The following is a 21,758-nucleotide window of genomic DNA, read 5'->3' as shown; positions in this document are numbered from 1 at the left end:
GTTTCCTTTACTTGACAGCCTTTCAGATCCCTGAGCTTTGGCTTTCTCATCTGTAAAATGGGAATAATAATATACTCTATCTACCTGTAGGGTTGTTGTGAGAATCAAATGAGATAATGTTCATAATACTTAGCATAATTGCCCAGAAGTCAGTAAATGTTAGTTATCTTCACCAAGTAATATTCACTTTAATGTGTCCTTCCTTACCTAAGACCTTTCTCTGTGCTAAAGATCCTTAGCCCAAAATTGAATGCATTAATTCAGACTAGTCTGAACAGTGCAGAGTGCAATGAGTTCCTATCTTCAAACAAAATCATGTAATTGTTTTTTTGATGTTCTTACTTTTTTTTTGGTTTAATTAATTTATTTTAACATCTTTATTGGAGTATAATTGCTGTACAATGTTGTGTTAGTTTCTGCTTTATAACAAAGTGAATCAGCTATATGTATACATATATCCCCATATCCCCTCCCTCTTGCGTCTCCCTCCCACCCTCTCTATCCCACCCCTCTAGGTGGTCACAAAGCACAGAGCTGATCTCCCTGTGCTACGTGGCTGCTTCCCACTAGCTATCGAAAATCATCTAATTTTTAATTGGCTTTTGTAGTAAATACACCAAAGTTGACTAAAAAACTCACCACCACCACCCCACACACACTTTGCTGTCAAGGTAGGCTTTATTCATTCTTTAATTATGCAGTTAAAAATTTCTTGAATATGAACATTTTTTTCCCTGTCTTCTATTACTTTAAGCCTCTCTCCAGTTTGCAGTTTGTTAGATGTGTTTTAACCTTGATTGTGGCATTCATCATGTTAACTCTGCCTACTGATTTTGTGTCACCTGCACATGTGGTGAGTTTGTTCACCAGACATTCGAGTCATTGATAATACATGGGACAGGTCTTTTTGCCATGATGGCACATCTAGAAGCCCGTGGCACATAGAAAGTCCTGGACTTTTGGAGCCTGACTACTAGCTTTGTGACCTTGAGAAACTTCTTTTCCATATCAATAAAATGAGGTTAGGAACGTCTGCCTTTCAGGTAATTGTTAGAGTTCAAAGTAATGTACTGAAAGTGCCAAGTACAGTACTGGTTGGGAATCTATTTGGCCCTCAGTAGATATTGCTGAGACAAATTAATTAATCAGCTGAACTCAGCTAGCACTGTCCTTCAGATTAAACTATTCTAGCCCATAGGTCAGTCTTCTTCATAAGGACATTATGGGAATAATTTTAATCAAATGCTTTGCTTAAATTAAAGATCTTGAATATTCTCTGGTCTACCACAAAAGTAAATGATGTTAGTTTAAAAATTACTGATTCTTAGTAAACTCCTAGTGCCTTGAAATCCCCAGTATTTTTCCCCCTAAATATTCCCCATTTTCTGATTAAATCTTGAATTTTGCCAGAGATTGGTATCAAATTAACTGGTTTGTAATGCCTAGGAATTCTATTTTTTTCCTTCAGTTTTGAATTTTTTAAAAATTAGGGGGAAAAAGTGTATTTGAGTCTCTAGCCTCTTGAGACTTCCCTCCTTCTCCATGTTTTTCTGAGGTTGTCAGAATATTTCTGTGCTTACATCTGCCGATTCTCCCTGGAATATAATTCATCAGATTTTGAAGACGTGAATTCTTTTAAAGTGACTTCTTCTGCTTGTACCTTGGTTCTCTCTTAAAGAGGTTTCTTCTGTCCTTTCCAGCTTAAAGATCATTTGCTTTTAAGAAAGCAAAACAGTTGCTGAGCAGTTCTGTTTTCTTTCTCTAATTAATTAATATACCATCTGCCTTGGATTTGGAATTTTATTTTTTAACTGGAGCCTGTTTTCCATAGTAAGAGTGATATGAATAGAATGGCATTCTAATGTTGAAAGTTTGGGGAGTAATAAATAACTAGTCAGTATCTGATATAGGAAGAGTCTGTACTTTAAGAATTAATTTATTCCTTATAAATTAAGAGTTGTGAAATAAAGGATGTTTCACAAGGGGCTGAAGATAACATAAATTAGTGAAGCTGTATGGGTGCCAGACACAAGGGAGTGTACAGAGTCCTGTGAACTGGAGAGTGAATGCCCAGCTTAGAACTATTCTAATTCAGGGCAGTTGGAACATTACACTGGCCAAATGAAAACACTGGCCCTAACACTACTGGGAGTTTGTGGCTTTTGCTTGTTGTAAGTGCCCTGAAAGAGGTAGAACTACGTATAGTTCACTGTTTTATCCCCAGCATCTAACACACTTTGAAGCACATGGATATTTGATAAATAGACAGACTTTAATTAGCATTTATTAAGTGCCTCTATGTGGAGAACTGTTCTGTGCAAAATAGCAAAAGGAGAAATGGCTACTGCCCTTGAGGAATCTTTAATCTCATTTGCGGGGGGGCAGCACTTATAAATTAAATAGGCTGGACAGGAATTCAAGAAGAATTCTGGATAAAGGTTTGAGGAATTCCAGAAAGTCTGCCTGAAGGAGACGGGGATTCCCCTAGCCTTGAAGATGGCACAGATTTGGTTTACGCAGGGAAGAGGGGAAAGAGTGCCGGGTGGAGATATGGGGCAGGTGGTGTTTTTCAACTTAAGGGAAGGCCAGAAGGAGAAAATGAGCATGGGTGTGTGTGGTAAGGATAATAGCTTGAGGGGGGAAGAAGTTTCCTTGGATTAGTGAGAAATTATATCCAATAGGTAAAAAGGCTTTTTAAAAAAAAATTTGGGGGGCGGTTTCTTATTTACTTTTTTTTTATTTTTTAATTTTTTAAAATTTTTATTGGAGTATAGTTGCTTTACAATGTTGTGTTTCTACTGTACAGCAAAGTGAATCAGCAATATGTATATATATATCTCTCTTTTTTGTTTAAATTAAATGTACCTCTGCCCCACCTCACCTCCACTCCCCACCCTGAAATATTATACCATCAGCTACAGAGAGTAGGAACTCTATAATGACTCCTTAGGAGTGTGGTATATGTATCATGAAAAAATTATCAAAATTTAAATAGCAAAACTTTCAAAATTCTTGGTCCTTTGACCCAGAGTCCAAGTGGGTTTGGATACCATGTTTTCCCATGTCTCCATTATAAGACTAATGGTTCTTTTAAGCATTCAAAATTACGTGTACTACTGCCTGGAATTTAATTTGGTGCATAGCACTTAACACTTTTAATATTTATGCCTCCTACTTGTTCTAAAATATTTGAGGTGGTTCCACTACATAACGTAAAGACTAACAAATCTTGAATATGTAGGGAAGGAAAAAAATCATCTTCCTCTCCTCTGTTAGGGTCATTGGCTGGGCCTGAAAATCAAATTGATAATAGATTAACAGGAGAAAAAAATTAATTACCTAGGTATGCATGGGAGTTCACAAAGAAATGTGATTCAAGGAAATGGTTAGAATTGCGGACTTCTGTATCATCTTAACAAAGGGTGATACAGTGTGGAAAGGGGCTAGACTAAGGAAAGGCGGTTGGGCTTCTGGCATGACAGTGAGTTCTGAGAGGGTGGCTAGGAAATGTATGATAAATAAGGGTTGTTTGTTTTGCAGATAAGAATTGTCTCCAGAGTGGTTCTCTTCTTGGTATAGGAGACGGAGACACATTTACAAAGGGAAATTTATGCCCTGCTTTTGGACAAAAAAGGTGGAGGGCAGAGAGCTAATTGCCTTTGGCTCAAAACAAGCCTTATGCATTGTCGTGACAAACTCTGATCCCTCTCAAATTCCTTAATGACGATTGAGATAAATAAAATTTAGTGGCTCAGAAAAATGTCAGTTAAGATTGTTTGATCAATTAAAATGACCAAGATTTAGGTATTTTGGACCAACCTCGAGTTAGAAACTACTTATTAAAGTTCAGGCTTCGAGTGAGGCAAAGTGTCTACCCTCCGTGAATTCATGGGCTTGTGAGAGAGACTGACAGATACATCATCCATTCCAGTGGAATGGGATCTGCATTCATACTGAAATGTAATTCCACAAGGATCTACATTTTTTAGGATTGTTTTGGAGTATATGGCTTCCACCTTTAAGGGAAGTTTTGAGATTGGGGTGTCTGATGTGTTTCTTGTGGGTGGACTTTTGTGGAGGGGATTGGAAGAACTGTTCAGAACCAGGGAGTGTGAATTACCCAAAATAATCTACTCAAATGTCATCTTTTCCTTCCTTTTCAGTGTTTTCTTCCTTCCTCTTACCTCATTATCAGTTTAGTAATAATAGTAGCAGAATAGCTGCTGCATTTCTATGGTGCTTTATGTTTTTCCTTTATCACTATTCACGAGGAATTTGGGGCAGGCATTATTACCCTCAGTTTAGAGATGAGGAAGCAGAGTCTCAAAGAAGCAAAGAAAAACTCCTGTGGTCACATAGCTAATTAAATTCCTCTACCCTTTTTTAGACAAAAGTTATGTGAAGAACTCTGGGTAGAATCTGTTGGTTTTTCTGACTTTTCTGAGCTCGAAATGACACAAGTTTGCTTTGCATGATAAATTTCTCTCCTTAAGCCCAGTGAAGTTCAAAGAAAACTCTATGAGAAAAAGATTTTATGCACTGATTTTGAGTATAAAGTCATTTTGTTTAGTGGAGCCTTTTGAGTTTGGTATTTTGTAATATCAAGGTGTCATTTTTTAAAAGAACCTCATCAGGATCTTGGATGAATGACCTGTCTGCCCTCAGAGAAATGAGAAATGGCTTGACAAAAAATAATTTTGTTTACCAAATCCTAAAATCTGAAACAACTTTTCTCTTCTTCCCGTACATATAGCTTTAATAAAAAGCATACTTTATACTGTATATAGAAAAACACGGCCCCCCAAAGTTGATATGCACTAGAATGTAAGGTTCAAGCATGTTTAGGTAGATCACAGATGATAAATATTGAGTTTATGGGAGATACAGGAGTTGCTCAGCTTTTTAATATTCTAATTTATTTGTAAACACTGACCTTCAGGAACCAGTGCTATGGAGCACATCTATCATATCCCCTCACAAACTTGTTCTTGCTTCTGAATCCTGCATTAATTTAACTCTCATATGACTCAGCATGAAGCCTTCTTCTTTAAAAAAAAGAATTAGAAATACTATAGTTTTATTGACTTGCTAATTGAGTGCTATCGCCTAGGTCTTGTTATGGGTCCAGTGCTATTCTGTCTCTTCGCAAAATGGTTGAGTCTCTTATTAGCATTAAATCTTGGTTTGAAGCAGTAAAATGTATTATATCAAATTATTAGTTTGACTTTTTTGTAAAAGATATTTCTGATGATAAAAAATAATATATGCATTTGAAAAAAATTGGGAAACAGCGAAGAGCATAAAGAAAAATTTAAATTACCTATAATCCCACCATCCAAAGAGAAACACTGTTGATGTTTTCCTGTTTTCTATTCTTTTTAAACCATATATATTTTAAAAATTGGAATCATACATGTATATTATAGTCTTATGCTTTTAAAAATTAACTATAAATTCTGAAGACTTGGAAGAATCTAAACTTTGTAAACTTTTCTACTATATTTTAGGAGGCAGATTGTAATATCGTCAATGTTTGGTGTCATTTCTTTAGCTAATGATAATTACACATAAAATTATATGATATTACAAGGCAGGCTTATAACAGTCTTGAAAATATTTTCAATGAATGGAAATGTTGTAGGAAATTATTAGTTCGAATAACAAATAGTACACAGTCTGTTTTTAAACAATATTTTTGTTATTAACAGGCTGAGTTTTTAAATTGTTTTGCTCTGGATAACTAAACCATTTGACCAGTAATTTTAAAAGTTAACATGTGAACATTTCCTCATGTTACTAAATATTTTTTAAAGTTATTATTTATTTTTGTATCCTGAACTACCCTAAAACTTAATTACTTAAAATAACAAACATATAGTTATTTCACAGTTCCTGTGGATCAGGAATCTGGGTACGGCTTAGCTGAGTACCTCTGCTTCAGTCTTTCACAATCATATTGTCACTTGGGGCTATAGTCTTTATCTGAAGGCTTAACTGGGGGACAATCCCTTCCTTGCACACTGCCGTAGAGAGATTTCCTTCTGTTTCTTGCTTTATGGGCCTCTCTGTAGGGCTGCTCACAACACAGCAGTTGGCTTCCATCAGAGTGAGAGACTGAGTGCAAGACAGAAGTCATGGTTTCTTTGAAACCCAATCTTGGAAGTGACATCCCATGGCATTTGCTATATTCTTGGTAGAAGTGAGTCATTAGTCCTATATTTAAGGGGAGGGGATTAAACAAGGCATGGGAATTCCAGCAGGCAGGGATTGTTGAAGGCCATTTTAGAGACTATCTGCTGTAGTTATTAATAGTTCCATAATATTCCAGGATACAGACATATGATAACAAACCTCTTATTGTTGGACATTTAGGTTATTTACAACTTTTCTTATTATGAAAGGGCTTTCATGAAAATTTTTACGTATAAATATTTGTCTACAACTCTGATCGTTTCTTTAGGATAAATTTCTCAAAGTGCGATATTTGGGTTAGGGCTTTTAACATGAATTGTTATGCTACTGTTGAACCAGTTTGCACTACTAACATCTGTATTTGAGAGCGTCCATTGCACCACATCCACTATAAGACAATTTTTTGAAGAATGGGTTTGTAAAATAAATTGTTCCATAATTAGGCAGTTTACTTGAATTAGCACATGTCATGAAATGTGAAAGGAAGGCACTGTGAAACAGCAGCAAGATCCCTGAAACTAGAATCAAAAGATATGGATTTTAGAACAGGCAGTGTGTTTGGTCTCTCATACAGTGTCATCAAGGTCACATGCTTCCCCAGGCAGGATATTTAACCTGCTTACATATAGAGTTATACATCAATGTATTTTGTAAAATGAGAAAAATAATTCCTTTCTGATGTATAAATTATAAGACACGAGGGAAAGAGGAAAAGGGAAAATGCAAATGAGATATGCTCAACAGAAACAGAGGTAGATGGATAATTTACTCTGAAAAGCTCCAGACACTTGGTTATCATTTGTAACTTAGGGCTGTACACACTCTGTTGCTCTCTAAGAGGACTGGAATTTTATTTAAAATATCTAGACTTAAATTATTTAAATCAATTAACATTTACTGAGGCCCTTCATTGTGCTAGGCATATAGAAGTGAGATACAAAGATAAACAATTACTTATTACCCATCTTCTTTCAGAAAGAGTTTAAGTGGTATGGCCATATTCCTGCCTTTGAGAGTCTAGGCACAGACTTGTAAACAAGCAGAATGAGAAAAGTACAGTGATGGAGATAAATATGTTATGGAAACCCAAGAGAAGGAAGGATAGAGTAATATTAGGTAGTGGGAAGGCCTTTACACAGAAGTGTACTTGAGACAGACACTTAAGAATGGGTCAGTTTTTAAAGAGAAGATATCTGTGTGAATAAGGAGGGAAAAAATAAGAAAGCCCTTTTAAAAGAGAAAGCATTTTACAAATGTGATGTAGGAGTTTATGCAGTAAATAATTGGCTTAGTATATAAGGATGAGTGGATCATGATTTTCAAATTATAATGAATTGAGGATTGAGCATTCATTTTTGTGTTTTATGTTTTATTAGTTTCATGTTCTGATTTGGGCTCAGATAACCTAGTTTCAGCTACAGGATCTAAAGAATAGTCCAGTTGTAACAAACTAAAGGCAATATTCTGACATTGTTACCCTGTTCCCTCCACTCCTCACCTCCATTTAACAACAGTTGCCTAAGGAACTGGCTTCAGAATTTTACAGAGCTTAATTCATGTGTCATGAGTACATTTGTGTCATTTAGTTAGGACATGACATGACTGAGAAATTAGTACAGAATATAAAGTTTAAATGTTTTACAGTCTTAGTGCTGATCTAGATCAGGTTTTCTTCAACTAGTTCGTCAGAAGCTACTTTTCATTCCCCGCAAGTATTTAGATTACAGGGCTGGAGGAATTACTGCAGACTGAATTCAATCTTTGTAGTCATAAATAGGAGTGGTCAGGTGAAGCCAGACTTGTACCCAGAGTTAAGCCTGTTTGTTTCCCTTCTCCACCCGGAGGATCTGGTAAATGAGATGAAGCATTGACCCCTGACTTAGATCTGGCACCCAATTCTAACTCTTTAATTCCCAAATGACTGTCAGCATTCTTAGGTTATAATTCTCTTTCCTCAATTATAATCCTAAAACATAATAACTAAAGCACTTAAAATAATAGTTTGATGTTAGTAGGTTTAGGGGACAATCTAAGAGAGAGAAGGAAAGGAAATAATACTTACTGAACACTTGAACACCTTCCATGTTCCAAGGCGGTTCTAGATGCTTTACGTGTAGAAGCGCACAATTTTTACGATGAATGTCTGAGGTAGATTCCCAGTTTACAGATGAAGTGATACCACACAGCTCTGCTCAGGTTTATTAGAATCTCTTACATCGTCCTTTCATTTATCAATGTTATTTTCTCTGCCTCTCCATTGAGAAAATTTGGCCCCAAATGTGACTTCATGAAGAGCCCCCTGTGACCGCCCTGGTGTTGAGCAGCTGCACGCAGCACGTGTTCCGTGTGCCTGAGGACGAAAGCAGCTACTAAGTTTCCAAAGACTGTACAGTAGTGCCCCTGAGGTGACCTTCAGACGGACCGAAATCACATTTGCTGTATTTTCTAGCTTTTACTTTTTTGTATTGAGTTCATTTCTGTTTGCCAGTTTAACTGGTGTCATTTGATCCTGTTATAAATTTATAGTCTAGGTCAGTGACTGTCAGTATTACCAGTACAAAGTCCTCTGTTTACTGTCCAATTTTCATGGACCCCTACAAGAAGGAAAATATACTCTTAGTATCCAATATTAGAGAACAAATAACGACAAACCTTCTGTTGGGAACTTCATTATTGTTTTTAAATGAACTCAGTTATATTTTTTAATGAATTGGCATTTTAATTAATTGCATCTACATTGAAATTTGAAAGACAGTATATTCATTATGCTTTTAAAGACTATAATGTGGTTTTTATCAATATTATATAGATATTTGCGTTAATTCAGGGCTAGGGCCCATTTTAAGGTATAAGAGATATAAAATGTCTTAAAACCTGTTTAAAGGCTTAGAAGATGATCTGAAGTAGAACAACAGTAATAAGCATTTCTGTTAATCTAATATTTAAGAAAGACTTTCAGGGATTTAGCAGCCTGTTCATTTCCAGAGCAGATTTTGGAAGTTACTTTTTTTTTGCTAGAACTGTATGGTCTGGCCCCCGCTCATATTCAAGTTTTGGCTTTTTTTGTGACACCTTCCCTGGCATATTCCCAGGGAGTTTACTCAACAGGCTCAATCTGATGACACTGTATGCAGGATGGGGGACCACAGCTCCAAGATAAACTATGGACTGCAGTAAACTGCATCTTCTGTTTGAAAGATCTAATAGAAGACCCCGTAGTGGCTAGACCCATTCCTGAGGGAAGTGCCAGGGCTATGGCCTGACACACTTTATATACTCAGTGCTTTGAGGCTTCAAAGTAACATTGAGGGAACCAAGTAAATGGGGCTTTCTTTTCTTTACATATGACTCTGATGTGTATGTATATATGTATGTGTGTTGGGATTTGGGGGAGGGAGTGATGGGAGAAAAGGCATCTTTATATTTTATTTTTGCTGGCAGTGGCATGAACAAATGGCCACTTCACATATTAGGACAAGGGTAAAACTAAGGATGCTTTCTGGGCATCTGCACTAATTATAGCCTGAATAAGTTGTCATCTCATTCTCACTCTGTCTCCCACTGATTTGATTTTGTTAAATAAATTTTGAAAGCACTTATACTGATGGATATTGGTGCTGAACACATAGTAAAGACTCAATAAATACTGGCTAGATGGTTAAGGAACGTTCTCACTGACAGCTCTTTATGTATCTTAAGATGTTTAACTATAGTATAAAAGAAATTGATTTCCAGTATTTTTCAAAAGTGTATTTTAAAAAATATTTTATACTTCTGTATCAGCTAGTTACATTGACAAGAGAGCCAAAATACTTTTTTTGGCTAATATCCAGCATTAAATGTATCATACCTTCAACTGATAGCCATGGTAACTTTTCAACCTGACTGATGAATAATACAGTCTAAAAATTAACTTAGAAGAGCTCATCCCACATGCTTTCCTAAGGCCAATTATATAATCTGCTCAACTATTGACTTGCATTACTAGCTAACATTGTTGAAACTTTATTTCTTCATTATGAATCAACTATCCTATTAGGGGAGAATGAAATTATACAAAGCTTATTCTTCAGTGCTATACAGGTTGGGATTATCATTACCTTTTTTTAAAGGTCATTTTATTCACATTTCTTTATTAGTTCACATGTATAATTTTATTTATTTATTTATTATTTCCTTACTTACTTATTTATGGCCACGCCACGTGGCTGGAAGGATCTCAGTTTCCCGACCAGGGATTGAACCTGGGCCACAGCAGTGAAAGCGCTGAATCCTAAACACTAGGCCACCAGGGAACTCCCTATCATTGCCTTTTAAGATGTCTGTCAAGTGTTTGAATAGCTGCTACCATGAACAGTAGTAGCATAAACTTTTTGTTTTTGTCTCTGACTTTCCTTTCAGGATTACTCTTCCTTACTCATGATAAATCTCAAGAGGCTTCTGTAGAACAGAAATCACAGAATTAAAATCCGCTTAACAAAAATATGGGGTTACCAATCCTGTTCTATCAGAGCAACTGCCTCTTCTAAGCATGTGATGATGAGTAATTCCATTAGACAGTTACTGGACCAGTTGATTACATAATGGCATGAATGTATCAGTGTTGTGTTATCCAAGATAGGACCAGAAGGCCAGAGTTGACAGCTAGTCCTGGGTAGTGGTCTCTGGGAGCCTGGGAAGCTCCAAGCCATAATGTCCCTGCTGATGGAGACCAGGTCAAGGACTGGGCCAATGAGCAGAGAGTAACAAGAGACCCTGGGAAGGAGCTACACTGGTCTTTGTTCGCCAGAATTAACATCAAAACTAGAAGTGGGGAGGGAGGTTCTATAAATTCAAGAGAGGGAGGATGTTTAACACTTAAATACTATAAGCCATGATCGGATAAAGTATTATTAGAGCAACTGTTATTCCCAGAAGAACACTGAATTAGGAATGGGAGCTCCATGCTACTTTTATGGATATATCCCCCATTTGCTTATCCATTCACCTATTGATAGACATTTGAGTTGTTTCCAGCTTTGGCTGTTGGGAGTAAAGCTGCTCTGGACATTGGCGTACAAGTGTTTTGCAGACATGTTTGCATTTGTCTTAAATAAATACCTAGAAATAAAATGGTGGGTTCAGTTCTTTAAAGTGGTTGTACTGTTCTCCACTCACACCAGCAGTATAGGCATTCCACATCCTCACCAACACTAGGCATTGTTGGGCTTTTTAATTTTAGCAATCCTAATGAGTGTATAATGGTATTGTTGTGGTTTTTTTTTTTTTGGCTGTGTTGGGTCTTCGTTGCTGTGCGCGAGCTTTCTCTAGTTGTGGAGAGCGGGGTCTACTCTTCGTTGCGGTGCGTGGGCTTCTCATTGCAGTGGCTTCTCTTGTTGCGGAGCACGGGCTCTAGGTGTGCGGGCTTCAGTAGTTGCAGCATGTGGGCTCAGTAGTTGTGGCATGCAGGCCTTAGAGCACATGGGCTTCAGTAGTTATGGTGCGTGGGCTCAGTAGTTGCAGTGCACAGGCTCAGTAGTTGTGACTTCCGGGCTCTAGAGCAGGGGTCCCCAACCCCCGGGCCGCACAGCAGAAGGTGAGCAGCAGGCGAGCGAGCAAAGCTTCATCTGCTTACTCCCCATTGCTCCCCAGTGCTCACATTACCACCTGAACCATCTCTCCCCGCCCCATCCATGGAAAAATTGTCTTCCACGAAACTGGTCCCTGGTGCCAAAAAGGTTGAGGACCGCTGCTCTAGAGCGCAGGCTCAGTAGTTGTGGAGCACGGGCTTAGTTGTTCCATGGCATGTGGGATCTTCCCAGACCAGGGATCGAACCCGTGTCCCCTGCATTGGCAGGCGGATTCTTAACCACTGTGCTACCAGGGAAGTCCTGGTATTGTTGTTTTGAAAATACCTTTTTAATTTTTAATTTACATACAGTAAAACTGACTTTATTTTGGTGACTAATTCTATGAGTTTTGATATATGTATAGATTCGTATAGCCACTATGACAATCAGGATATATAACAGCTCTACCACCCAAAAAAATTCCGTTTTGCTGCCTCTTTGTAGTCACATTCTCCTCTTACCCTAACCCTTAAAAGCCACATGTTATCTGTCCCTATAGTTTTGCCTTTTCCAGAATCATGCATTATACAATACATAGAATCATGCAACATGAGACCTTTTAAGACTGGCATCTTTCAATCAGCATAATGCCTTTAAGAGTCATCGATGTTGGTATCAGTATCTTTGTTGCTTTCAACTTTTGGCAATTATGAATAAAACTGTGATAAATATCTGCATAAAGCTTTTTATGTGAACACAAATTTCATTTCTCTAAATACCTAGGTGGGTTGGGTTATATGGTAAGTGGATGTTCCAACTTTATAAGAAAACGCTAAGCTGTTTTCCAGAGTGGCTCATTTTGCATTCCCACTATCAATGTATGAAAGAAAGTTCCAGTTGCTCTGCATACTTACCAGCACTTGGTATTGTACTTTTTAAAATTTTACCCATTTTAATAGATGTACAGATGTATCATATCATGGTTTTACTTTGCATTTTTCTAAGGCCAGTATGTTGAGCATCTTTTCATGTACTTACTTGCCATCCATAGATGATGTCTTGGGTGAAAAGTCTGTACAAATCTTTTGCCCATTTTAAAAATTGGGTTGCTTTCTCACTGTTGACTTTTGATAGTTATTTATCTATTCTAGATTGAAGTCATTTTTTGGGCAAATGATTTGCAAATATTTTTTCTCCCCATCTGGAGCTCATCTTTTTATTTCCTTAACTGTGTTCTTCTCAGAGCAAAAGTTCTCAATTTTGATTTAGTCAAGGGTATCAATTTTTTTTTTTTATGGTTTATGCTTTTGGTGTCGTATCTAGAAACTCTGCCAAATCCAAGATCATGAATATTTTCTGTAACATCTTGTAAAAGTCTTATATTTTACATTTAGATCTATGACTCCTTTTGAGTTAATTTTTTGTATAAAGGGTAAGGTATAGATCTTTTTTTGGGGGGGGGGGCATATGGCTGTCCAGTTGTTCTAGTTCCATTTGTTGAAAAACTTACCTTTTCTGCACTGAATTATTTTTGCACATTTGTCAAAAATCAATTGACCATATTTTTGTGGGTCTGTTTCTGGACTCTTCTATTCCATAGATTTGTGTGTCTGGACTTTCACCAATATAGCACTGTCTTGGTTACTGTAGCTTTTAATCATTCTTAAAAGTGGGTAGTGTGAGTCTTCCAACTTTGATTTTTCTCAAAATTGTTTTGGCTATTCTGATTTCTTTACATTTCCATATATAGTTTAGAATCAGCATGTTTATATCTATAACACATCCTTCTGGGATTTTTGAATGGAATTTTGGAATCAGTTTGTCAATGTCTACAAAAAAGCCTCCTGGAATTGTGCGTATATATATATATATATATATACACATATGCTTATATATACATACATATATATATATAAAAATTGGGGGAGAATTGACAATATTATCTTCGAGATCATGAACACTATTTAGTTTCTTTACTTTTTCTCAGTAACAATTTGTATTATTTACATACTGCATATACAACATACAATGTAGTTTTCTTTCATACATTTTATTAAATGTATGAGTTCATATTTTTTATACTATTTTTTATACTAAGTTCATATTTTTTATACTATTGCAAATGGCACTAATTTCATCTTTCAATTACTCACTAAGTATACAGAAGTACGTTGATTTTTATATATTAATTTTGTATCATGAGACCTTGCTAAAATTATTAGTTCTAGTAATTTTTTCATATATAATCCTTAGGACTTTTTACATATACAGTCTTGTCATCTGCAAGTAAAGGCAGTTTTTTTTTTTCTGACGACCTTTATGCTTTGTATTTCTTTCTTCCCTCTAGTACAATATTAAATAAAAATTGTGAAATAAATAAATAGAAATTGTGAGAATGAACACTGTTGCCTAGTTCCTATCATAGAAAAAGTTGTTCAGTCTTTCACCATTACACTTAACATTAGTTTGAGGAAGTCTCTCTTATTGCTAGTTTGCTGAGAATTTTTATCATGAATGGTTGTTTTATCAAATTTGTTTTGCATCTATTGAGATGATCATCTGGTGTTCTTTTTTATATTAACACAGTGAATTATATGTATTGAGTTTTGAATGTTACATTCAAAATTTACATTGCATTCTGGTATAAATCCCACTTGGTCATGATGTAGTAACCATTTTAAATATGCCAGATTCAATTTGCCATTTAAAAAAATGGTATCTGGGTCTGTGTTCACGAGGGATATTGGCTTGTAGAGTGTTCTTTTCTTGAACTGTCTTTGCTTGTAGTAACAGGGGAATCCTGACTTCATATAGAATGAATTTGGAATCCTCTTCCTCTATTTTCTGGAGTTTGGGTAAGATTGGTATTCTTTCTTTCTGAAACGTTTGAAAGAATTTAGAGCTTTAGAGTTGCCATTTGAGCCTGGAGTTTTCTTCTTGGAAAGGTTTAAGGTACAAATCCAATTTCTTTCATTGATATACAGCTATCAGACTTTCTATTTTCTCTTGTGCCAGTTTTGGTAATTTGGTATGTATAAAGTTGTTCATAATATTCCCTTCGTAGTCTTTTAATGTTTATGGAATCTGTAGTAATGTCCTTTTTCCTACACACATATTGGTTCTGTGTGTCCTCTCATTTTTCTTGATCAGACTAGATAGAGACATCTATTTTATTAGACCTTTTTAAGGAACCACCATTGGTTCCATTGATTTTTCTCCATTATTGGCCCTTTTCCTTTGCTTTGTTTTCTGCTCTCATCTACATTATTCCCTTCCTTCTACTTTGGGTTTAATTTACTTTTCTTTTTCTAGCTTTTTAAGGTGAAAGCTTAGATCACTGATTTAATCCTTTCTTCTTTTCTGTCACAAGAATTTAAATCTATCACTCTCCCTCTAAACTTTAACAGTGCATTTTTAAAATGTTGATATGTTGTGGTTTCTCTTATTTGGTTGAAAATATGTTAATTTCCTTGTGATTTCTTCTTTGCCCCATGGGTTATTTAGAGATGTGATATTTAGTTTCCAAGTATTGGGGGTTTTCCTGGATATTTTATTATTTTTTATTAATTCTTTGGTGGTTGGAAAATATAAGATTCCAAGCTTTTGAAATCTGTTGAGATCATTGTGTAGTCTATCTTGGTGAATGTTCTATATGCATTTTATAAGAATATGTATCCTACAGTTGTTGGGAATAGTCTTCTATAAATGTCAGTTACCTCAAGTGGCATCATAGTGTTGTTCAAAACTTGAATTCCTTATTTTTTCCTTTGAATATTCTATCAGTTACTGAGAGAGTAATGTTTATTTCTGCCTTTAATTCTGTCAGTTTTTCCTTAATGTATTTTGAAGCTCTGTTATTAGTTACATATACATTTATGATTATCATGTCTTCTCCTGACACATAAAATGTCCCTATTTCTGGTAATACTACTGGTCTTTGAAGTCTGCTTTGTCTGATAGTCATACAGCCACAGCAGCTTTTTATACTTCTTGTTTGCATTGTGTGTCTTTTCCAACCCTCTTGTTTGCAACCTGTATATTTGTATTTAAAGTATATCTCTTATAGGTAGCATATAGCTGGATTTTTTTAATAGACTTTCTTTTTTAGAGCAGTTTTAGATTCACAGCAAAACTGAGCAGGAAGTACAGTTACCCCCTTCCTGCTCCCCTCGCCCCCTCCAACACACAAGCCTCACCCACTATCAACATCCCACTCCAGAGTGTTACAGTCAATGAACCTGCATTGACATATGATCACTCAAAGTCTGTAGTTTACATTAGGGTTCATTCTTGGTGTTGTACATTCTGTGGGTTTTGACAATTGTATAATGGCACATATCCACAATTATAGTATAATACAGAGTAGTTCACCACCCTAAAAATTTTCTGTGTCCACCTATTCAACCTTCCCTCCTCTCTAACCCCTGGTAACCCCTGGGCTTTTTACTGTCTCCATAGTTTTGACTTTTCCAGAATGTCATACAGTTGGAAAGCTTGGCTTCTCTGGCTTAGTAATATGCATTTACGGTTCTTCCTTTTCTTTTCATGGCTTGATAACTCATTCTTTTTAGCACTGAATAATATTCCATTGTCTGGATAGACCACTGTTCATCCATTCACCTCCTGAAGGACATCTTGGTTGCTTCCAATTTCTGCAATTATGAATAAAACTGCTATAAACATCCATGTATAAGTTTTTGTGTGAACATAGTTTTTCAACTCATTTGGGTAAATACCAAGGAGTGTGATTGCTGGATCATATGGTAGGAGTATGTTTAGTTTTGTAAGAAACTGCCAAACTGTCTCCCACAGTGGCTGTACAATTTTGCATTCCCACCAGCAATGAATGAGTTCTGTTGCTCCACATCCTCGTTAGCATTTTGTGTTACCAATGTTTTGGATTTTTGCCATTCATATAGGTTGTAGTGGTATCGCAATGTCATTTAAAACTGCAACTCCCTAATGATATATGATGTTAAATATTTTTTTCACATGCTTATTTGCCATCAGTATGTCTTCTCTGGTAAGGTGTTTGTTCAGATCCGGTGTCCAGTTTTTAATCAGGTTGTTTTCTTATTGTTGTTTTAAAGACTCCTTTGTATATTTTGGATAAACAATCCTTTATCAGATATGCTTTTGCAAATATCTTCTTCCAGTCTGCCTCCCAGTCTGTGGCTTGTCTTTTCATTTTCTGGGCAGTGTCTTACACATCTTCCTTTGAATGGTATTGAATTTTATTCTTTGTTAGAATGGAACTGTTTGTTTGAACTTAGCCCAGTATGGCCCGTGGGCTGGCTGCCTGTTTCTGTAAATTAGGTTTTATTGGAACATAAAAACCATTGCCCATTTGTTTACATATTAGCTATGGCTGGCTCTGCACTACAACAACAGACCTGAGTAGTATAACATAGACCATATGGCTCACAAACCTAAATTATATATTAGCTAGCCCATTAACAAAAAGTTTTGTCAACCTCTGCTCTAAAGTTCACTCCTAAAGTGGTCTCAAATTTCTTTTTTGTTGTTGGATATTTTGTCTTTTTTAATTTATTTATTTATTTATTTTTGGCTGTGTTGGGTCTTCGTTTCGTCCGAGGGCTTTCTCAAGTTGCGGCAAGCGGGGGCCACTCTTCATCGCGGTGCGCGGGCCCCTCACTATCGCCGCCTCTCTTGTTGCGGGGCACAGGCTCCAGACACGCAGGCTCAGCAGTTGTGGCCCACGGGCCCGGTTGCTCCACGGCATGTGGGATCCTCCCAGACCAGGGCTCAAACCCGTGTCCCCTGCATTGGCAGCAGATTCTGAACCACTGCACCACCAGGGAAGCCCTTGTCTTTTTTAAAAGTTTTTATTTTCTATTGGAGTATAGTTAATTAACAATGTTGTATTAGTTTCAGCTGTGCAGCAGAGTGATTCAGTTATACATATACATATATCTATATCCCTTGAAGAGGAACTAAAGGTCCTTGACTTTGTTTCATGGCTAAGCTATTATTATTTTGTCTTGCTTGACTGTTTTCCTTTGTTTCTGCATTTGCTCTTTGGCACTCGGGGAAGGCCAAGGAGGCTAAAGCTTTTCTATAAACTAGAAGCCGAGGACACACAGGTCTGTCCCTAGGAAGGCCCTGCAGGGTCCTGCTCAGCTTCAGTGAGACCCCATGCAAATTTCTGCCTCCCTCCCAGCTCCTTTTACTCTTGAACTCTCTTGTAATTTCACCTGCTTCAGTATCTCAGCCTCTGCCTCTGCGGCACAGCAGAATTGCCCCTCTGCTTGAATCAGATTCTCAGGCAGAATCTCAAGAGGATCAATTGTGGGGTTTTTAACATCATGTGTTTCCCTTCTTTTGGGGATCAGAATCCTATGCTGTTGTTCAATGTCTGAAAATAGCCGCCCACATATATTTTGTCCAGGTTTAAAGTTATTTTTGGTGTGAGGGCAAATCTGGCACTACTTTTGTCATGGTAAGGTAAAGCTGCTTTTGCAAAACCAAAGATCTTAGAAAACACAGAATGTTCTCATGATTCTTCTCATGGACTTTTATTTATCTGACATTCATTGCATTCTAATCATTTTCAGGTTAACTAAGTCCAGTTCCCTTAACAATCCCTCATAGTACAAAACAGATACTACGTTAAGTCATTACATGTTAGAGGTGCACAACCAGGCCAGTTCCTGTCTTCTAGGAGTTCAGTCTAGTAAACCAGATACATCACACACATCCCTTATGCCCTTTTTGAAATGCATCTCTGGAGCATATAGCAGGGCGTATAGAACTAAAGGTAATCAGAAGCAGAGAGCTAGTTTTCCTTTCCAACCCTCCATATCATCCTTCTAAGTGGTAGAGGTGGGGAAGGAGTATATTATGGGAGAAATTGGATAAAATTGAAAGAAATCTAAAAAATATTTAGTACTGACTTGGGCAAAGGTCACCTTTTTTGGACTTCTTATAAACTATTAAGAAATAAATTAAATGCATGCTAGTTTTTACCTTAAGATCAGTAGTTTCAGAAATAATCAATGGAGTTTCATTTCACGAATTTTTACAGCTGTTTTTGGTCCAAAAACTATGATATAGTCAGGGATCATAACCTCATTTATAGAGTCTTTGCCTGCACTTTCTTATGGCTAGGCCTCCCTCCAGTGAAGTTTGTACTGTTTTAGTTACCCTTATCTTAGATAAGTTCTTTCAGTGACAGCATTCCATTGGGAAGTTTGGAAGGTACATCACAAGCATTGTACCCTATTGACTGTCCAAACATCAAACAGTAAAATATTTAGGGGGAGAAACTTTTAAGCTAATTTTAAATTAATCTAAGCTTTTCATAATATTTGGTTGGTTATCTATTTTATATATAGTAGTGTGTATATGTCAATCCCAAACTCCCAATTTATCCCTCCCCCGCCCCACCTTTCCCTTTTGGTAACCGTAAGTTTGTTTTCTGTGCGTTTGTTTCTGTTTTGTAAATAAGTTCATTTGTATCATTTTTTTTTTTAGATTCCACATATAAGTGATGTCATATGATGTTTGTCTTTCTCTGTCTGACTTACCTCACTTAGTATGATAATCTCCAGGTCCATCCATGTTGCTGCAAATGGCATTATTTCATTCTTTTTAATGGCTAATATTCCATTGTATATATGTACCATATCTTTTTTATCGATTCACCTGTCGATGAACATTTAGGTTGCTTCCATGTCTTGGCTATTGTAAACAGAGCTGCAGTGAACATTGGGGTGCATGTATCCTTTGGAACCATGTTTTTCTCCAGATATATGCCCAGGAGTGGGATTGCTGGATCACATGGTAGCTGTTTTTAGTTTTTTAAGGAAATGCCATACTGTTCTCTGTAGTGTCTGCACCAATTTACATTCCCACCAACAGTGTAGGAGTGTTCCTTTTTCTCCACACTCTCTCCAGCATCTGTTATTTGTAGACTTTTTAGTGATGGCCATTCTGACTGGTGTGAGGTGACATCTCATTATAGTTTTGATTTGCATTTCTCTGATAATTAGCTATGTGGACCATCTTTTCATATGCCTCTTAGCCATCTGTATGTCTTCTTTGGAGAAATGTCTATTTAGGTCTTATGACGATTTTTTGACTGGGTTGTCTGTTTCTTTGACATTGAGCTGCATGAGCAGTTTGTGTATTTTGGAGAGTAATCCCTTGTCAGTTACATTGTTTGCAAATATTTTCTCCCATTCTGCGGGTTGTCTTTTCGTTTTGTTTATGGTTTCCTTTGCTGTGCAAACGCTTGAGTTTAATTAGGTCCATTTGTTTATTTTTGTTTTTATTTCTGTTATTCTAGGAGATGGATCAAAAAAGATCTTGCTTCGATTTATGTCAAAGACTGTTCTGCCTATGTTTTCCTCTAAGCGTTTTATATTATCAGGTCTTACATTTAGGTCTTTAATACATTTTGAATTTATTTTTGTGTATGGTGTTAAAGAATGTTCTAATTTCATTCTTCTACATGTAACTGTCCAGTCTTCCCAGCACCACTTATTGAAGAGGATGTCTTTTCTCCACTGTATAGTCTTGCCTCCTTTGTCGTAGATTAATTGACCATAGGTGCATGGGTTTATTTCTGGGCTTTCTATCCTGTTCCATTGATCTATATTTCTGTTTTTCTGCCAGTACCATACTGTTTCAATGACTATAGCTTTGTAGGATAGTCTGAGGTCAGGGAGCCTGATTTTCCTCCAGCTCCATTTTTCTCTCTCAATTGCTTTGGCTATTCAGGGTCTTTTGTGTCCCTTACAAACTGTAAAATTATTTGATCTAGTTCTGTGAAAAATGCCATTGGTAATTTGATATGGATTGCACTAAATCTGTAGATTGCCTTGGGATGTATTGTCATTTTGACAATATTGATTCTTCCAATCCAAAAACATGGTCCATCTGTTTGTGTCCTCTTCTATTTCTTTCATTAGTATCTTACAGTTTTCTGAGTACAGGTCTTCTGCCTCCTTAGGTAGGTTTACTCCTAGGTATTTTATTCTTTTGATGCAATGGCCAATGGGATTGTTTCCTTAATTTCTCTTTCTTGTCTTTCGTTGTTAGTGTATAGGAATGCAAGAGATTTCTGTGTATTAATTTTGTAACCTGCAACTTTACCAGATTCATTGATGAGCTCTCGTAGTCTTCTGGTAGCATCTTTAGAATTTTCTATGTATAGTATCATGTCATCGGCTAACAGTGACAGTTTTATTTCTTCTTTTCCAATTTGTATTCCTTTTATTTCTTTTCCTTCTCTGATTGCTGTGGCTGGGACTTCCAAAAAACTATGTTGAATAGAAGTGGCCAGAGTAGACATCCTTGTCTTGTTCCTGATCTTAGAGGAGATGCTTTCAGCTTTTCATGATTATGATGTTAGCTGTAGGTTTGTCGTATATGGCCTTTATTATGTTGAGGTACATTCCCTCTATGCCCACTTTCTGGAGAGTTTTTATCATAACTGGGTTTTGAATTTTGTCAAAAGCTTTTTCTGCATCTATTGAGATGATCATATGGTTTTTATTCTTCAGTTTGTTAATATGGTGTATCACATTGATTGATTTACATATATTAAAGAATCCTTGCATCCCTGGGATAAATCCCACTTCATTATAGTGTATGATCCTTTTAATGTGTTGTTGGATTCTGTTTGCTAGTATTTTGTTGCGGATTTTTGCATCTATGTTCATCAGTGATATTCGCCTGTAATTTTTTTTGTGTGATATCTTTGTCTGGTTTTGGTATCAGGGTGATGGTGGCCAAGTAGAATGAGCTTGGGAGTGTTCCTTCCTCTGCAGTTCTTTGGAAGAGTTACAGAAGGATAGATGTTAACTCTTCTCTAAATGTTTGATAGAATTCACCTGTGAAGCCATCTGGTTCTGGACTTTTTTGATTGTTGGGAGTTTTTTAATCACAGTTTCAATTTCAGTACTTGTGATTGGTCTATTCATATTTTCTGTTTCTTCCTGGTTCAGTCTTAGAAGATTGTACCTTTTTAAGAATTTGTCCAGGGAACTTCCC

General features: G+C 36.6%; 1 protein-coding gene across 5 annotated transcripts in view; it reads left to right on the top strand.

The window, feature by feature from the left end:
* The window catches only part of LOC309631227 (small membrane A-kinase anchor protein), a 297,357-nt gene that overhangs the window by 267,537 nt on the left and 8,062 nt on the right, over nucleotides 1–21,758 (top strand). The gene's annotated exons all lie outside the window — the stretch shown is intronic.

This window comes from Balaenoptera borealis, assembly GCF_965194805.1.
Source record: "Balaenoptera borealis genome assembly, chromosome: 6".
Lineage (NCBI taxonomy): Eukaryota > Metazoa > Chordata > Mammalia > Artiodactyla > Balaenopteridae > Balaenoptera > Balaenoptera borealis.
This window is presented reverse-complemented; position numbering and strand designations above follow the sequence as displayed.